The sequence below is a fragment of the Calypte anna genome, unplaced genomic scaffold (genome assembly GCF_003957555.1).
Source record: "Calypte anna isolate BGI_N300 unplaced genomic scaffold, bCalAnn1_v1.p scaffold_100_arrow_ctg1, whole genome shotgun sequence".
Taxonomy (NCBI): Eukaryota; Metazoa; Chordata; class Aves; order Apodiformes; family Trochilidae; genus Calypte; species Calypte anna.
Genome location: NW_022045418.1, coordinates 65,001 through 70,000, shown reverse-complemented (window position 1 = coordinate 70,000; position 5,000 = coordinate 65,001).

The window sequence follows — 5,000 nt, the reverse complement described above, 5'->3', positions numbered from 1 at the left end:
CTGCAAACTTGTGGGCAAAAAAAACACAGTGGTGCAGCCTGGACCCCACCACCAGCTGGGCACACTTGACCCAACCCCTCCGAAAGGAGAGCGGTGCCATCACCGAGCCCTGGGGGGAAGCCGCGGCAGGCTCGGCAACCCCGGGACATCTGCACACGGCCTTGCTGGACGACAAAGCCAGCGGCCGCAAAAACACCCGCTAACAGCGGGCTCCGGCTTAGGGCCAGGACACGACTATACGAGAAAGGTGGGGCGCCGCCGCCCCACCGTAAAGAGCTCTGCCTGGGCTGCTCGACTACCGGCGGACACCCTAGAGCCGAGCAGAGCTCCGGCTTGGGAACGGAGCGCGACGAGGAAAGGCGGACAGGGCGCCGCCGCCCCGCCACCGACCACTTCTTCCCTGGCTGCTCGGCTCCCGGCGGACGCCCCGGAGCCGAGCAGGGCTCCAGCGACTACAGGGGAAAAACGGGGCACCGCCGCCCCGCTGCGTAACAGAGGTGGCCCCGCGGCTGCCTCATGCTCGCACACTCTCGGTTCTCCCCGGGAGGTGAACTAGCAAAACGGAGACGCGGTTGGGGGGGCGCCGCCGCCCCGCCCGGATCACCAGCCTGGCCCCGCGGCCACCCTTCCGGGGTCGGTTTCGATCGGCTCCAGCTACGACTCACAGCCGGAGAAGAGGGAAGAACGCAGGGCGCCGCCGCCTCTGCCCAGGAGTCCTTCGGGGAAAAGCTTTCTCTTGCCCTTTCGTGTGCTCCCTTGGACCGGCTTTTTCTTTTTTCGGGGAGAGCCCTTCCTTCCGTCCGCCCAGGGAAACCGTGCCGAGGCGGCGCCGCCGCCGCCTCCACTCTCACCCTTGCCGGTCCGCCGGGACGCTCCCTTCCCGGTCGGCAATCGGTTTCCGCTCCTGTGCCTTGGTGTGCTCCGCAGCACCACCCTCTCCCCTATATACGGACAGACGAAGTCAGTCCCGCCGGGGGCTCCAAGACCGCAGCCTGTGGTGAGCCTAGAGGCGCGCCAGTCACGCCGCCTTTTACGATGACGTAACTGGAGGCAGAGGAGAACAGCGACCCCTTCGGCGACTACCAGGAGGGGGCGCGGACAACCGGTCTACCTCGCTGCCAGAGACCAAGTCTCGCCTTGGTAGGTAGACCTGGCGACCGGCGCGGAGCCGGGAAGACCTGGCCGCCGCCTTGGCGCCGGAGCCGGGCCGACCGGGCGGACCGTCCCGGAGCCGGGACCGGGTAGACCCGGCCGCCGGCTTCTGAACCGGGTAGACCTGGCGGACCGGCCCGGAAACGGAAGCGGGGAAACCTGAGGGGACCGGCCCGGAGCCGTGCAGCCCCCCGCGGTCGGGCTCGGAACCGGAAGCGGGAAAACCCGAGGCACCGGCCCGGAGCTGGGTCGGGGTAGACCCAGCCGCCGGCTCCTGTACCGGGGAGACCTGGCGAACCGAACCCGGAACCGGAAGCGGGAAAACCCCAGGCACCGGCCCGGAGCAGGGTCGGATAAGACCCGGCCGCCGGCTCCTGTACCGGGTAGACCTGGCGAACCGAACCCGGAACCGGAACCGGGAAAACCCGGAGGACCGGCCCGGAGCCGGAAGCGAGACCCGGCGGTCAGGCTCGCAGCCGGGTAGGTAGAGCTGGCGGTCCGGCCCGGAGCCCGGGTCGGGGTAGACCTGGTTGCCGGCTCCTGTACCGGGTAGACCTGGCGGATCGGCCCGGAACCGGAAGCGGGAAAACCCGAGGCACCGGCCAGGAGCTGGGTCGGGGTAGACCCGGCCGCCGGCTCCTGTGCCGGGGAGACCTGGCGAACCGAACCCGGAACCGGAAGCGGGAAAACCCCAGGCACCGGCCCGGAGCAGGGTCGGATAAGACCCGGCCGCCGGCTCCTGTACCGGGTAGACCTGGCGAACCGAACCCGGAACCGGAACCGGGAAAACCCGGAGGACCGGCCCGGAGCCGGAAGCGAGACCCGGCGGTCAGGCTCGCAGCCGGGTAGGTAGAGCTGGCGGTCCGGCCCGGAGCCCGGGTCGGGGTAGACCTGGTTGCCGGCTCCTGTACCGGGTAGACCTGGCGGATCGGCCCGGAACCGGAAGCGGGAAAACCCGAGGCACCGGCCAGGAGCTGGGTCGGGGTAGACCCGGCCGCCGGCTCCTGTGCCGGGGAGACCTGGCGAACCGAACCCGGAACCGGAAGCGGGAAAACCCCAGGCACCGGCCCGGAGCAGGGTCGGATAAGACCCGGCCGCCGGCTCCTGTACCGGGTAGACCTGGCGAACCGAACCCGGAAGCGGAACCGGGAAAACCCGGAGGACCGGCCCGGAGCCGGAAGCGAGACCCGGCGGTCAGGCTCGCAGCCGGGTAGGTAGAGCTGGCGGTCCGGCCCGGAGCCCGGGTCGGGGTAGACCTGGTTGCCGGCTCCTGTACCGGGTAGACCTGGCGGATCGGCCCGGAGCCGGAAGCGGGAAAACCCGGGGAACTTTCCGGGAGCTGGGTCGGGGTAGACCCGGCCGCCGGCTCCTGTGCCGGGGAGACCTGGCGAACCGAACCCGGAACCGGAAGCGGGAAAACCCCAGGCACTGGCCCGGAGCAGGGTCGCATAAGACCCGGCCGCCGGCTCCTGTACCGGGTAGACCTGGCGAACCGAACCCGGAACCGGAACCGGGAAAACCCGGAGGACCGGCCCGGAGCCGGAAGCGAGACCCGGCGGTCAGGCTCGCAGCCGGGTAGGTAGAGCTGGCGGTCCGGCCCGGAGCCCGGGTCGGGGTAGACCTGGTTGCCGGCTCCTGTACCGGGTAGACCTGGCGGATCGGCCCGGAACCGGAAGCGGGAAAACCCGAGGCACCGGCCCGGAGCTGGGTCGGGGTAGACCCGGCCGCCGGCTCCTGTACCGGGGAGACCTGGCGAACCGAACCCGGAACCGGAAGCGGGAAAACCCGAGGCACTGGCCCGGAGCAGGGTCGGATAAGACCCGGCCGCCGGCTCCTGTACCGGGTAGACCTGGCGAACCGAACCCGGAACCGGAACCGGGAAAACCCGGAGGACCGGCCCGGAGCCGGAAGCGAGACCCGGCGGTCAGGCTCGCAGCCGGGTAGGTAGAGCTGGCGGTCCGGCCCGGAGCCCGGGTCGGGGTAGACCTGGTTGCCGGCTCCTGTACCGGGTAGACCTGGCGGATCGGCCCGGAGCCGGAAGCGGGAAAACCCGGGGAACTTTCCGGGAGCTGGGCGCAGACCCCGCGCTCAGCCTCGGAGCCAGAACCGGCAACACCTGGCGGGCCGGTCCGGAGCCGGGTAGAGCTGGGGCACCGGCCCGGAGCCGGGCAAACCTCGCGGACCGGCCCGGAGCCCAGTAGAGGTGGCGGACCTGCCCGGGTCCGGGTAGGCCCGCCCGCCGATTCCGGAGCCGGGTGGATCTGTTGCTAGGAGGAGCGGACGGACGAGCCGCCGTTAGCCTCGGAACCGAGACGCAGTTCCGCGTCTTTGCCCCCCCCCCCCCGGGGGGGGGGGGGGGGGGGGGCATTGTGAGGAAAGGGGGTAGGGGCCGGTTGGGGGGGGCGCGCGCCCGACTTGATAGCGAGTGGCGACGGTAGTCCCGCTTCAGCTAACCGCGACGGTGGTCGCCGCCGCCGCCGCCGCCGCCGCCACAGCCGACGGGAAGGCGAGGACGCCGGGCTCTCGCTCGCCGTAAAGGAACGCTCGTCCGGTGACGATTTGGCCGCTTCCTGACGGCCGGGAGGGTAAGAACCGAAATGCCTTTCCTCCTCTTTCCACGGAGGGAAGGAGGAGCGGTATTGCCCTCCCTCTCTCCCTCACACGTTGACGTTCAAGGTGATGATTAATAAAACACGCAAGCAATTAACTCGTCAATCGACTCTCTCTTCCTTTTTCTCTCTTTTATTACTTGGCTATTTAAAAGCGGAAAAAAAAAAAAAAAAAAAAAAAAAGAAAGAAAGAAACAAAACAAACAAACAAACAAAAAACGGGGCCGGGGCCGGGGCCAAGGAGGCCAAGGCCAAGGCCAAAGCCGAGGCTGAGGCCGACTGGTGTACCTTGGCAGGAAAAAGAACAAAATAAAGAAATAAAATAAAAAAAGGGGGCCGGGGCCGAGAAGGAGACGGGGACCGAGACCGAGACCGAGACCAAGGGCCGAGACCCAGACCCAGACCCAGGACGAGACTGAGGCCTAGGCCGAGGCACGGGGCACGAGGCCTAAGCCGAGGCCGACTGGTTTACCCTGGTAGAACGGGAAAAACAAAGAAACAAACAGAAACAAAAATTTTATAATAAGGAAAAGAATAGTAATAATAATAACAAACAAACAAATCATAGAATCCTAGGGGTTGGAAGGGACCTCGAAAGATCATCTAGTCCAACCCCCCCTGCCAGAGCAGGGCCACCTAGAGCACTTCGCATAGGAACGCGTCCAGGCGGGTTTTGAATGTCTCCAGTGAAGGAGACTCCACGACCCCCCTGGGCAGCCGGTTCCAGGGCTCTGTCACCCTTACAGTAAAAAAATGTTTTCGAATATTCAACTTGAACCTCCTATGCTCCAATTTACACCCATTACCCCTTGTCCTATCACTGGTCACCACTGAGAAGAGCCTAACTCCATCTCCCTGACACTCGCCCCTTACATATTTGAAAACATTGATGAGGTCACCCCTCAGTCTCCTTTTCTCCAAACTAAAGAGACCCAGCTCCCTCAGCCTTTCCTCAGAAGGGAGATGTTCCACTCCCTTAATCATCTTAGTAGCTCTGCGCTGGACTCTTTCAAGCACTTCCCTGTCCTTCTTGAACTGAGGGGCCCAGAACTGGACACAATACTCCAGGTGCGGCCTCACCAATGCAGAATAGAGGGGGAGGAGAACCTCTCTTGACCTACCAACCACACCCTTTCTAATGCACCCCAGGATGCCATTGGCCTTCTTGGCCACAAGGGCACATTGCTGGCTCATGGTCATCCTCTTGTCAACGGCTATGAGGTTAGTCAAACATGATTT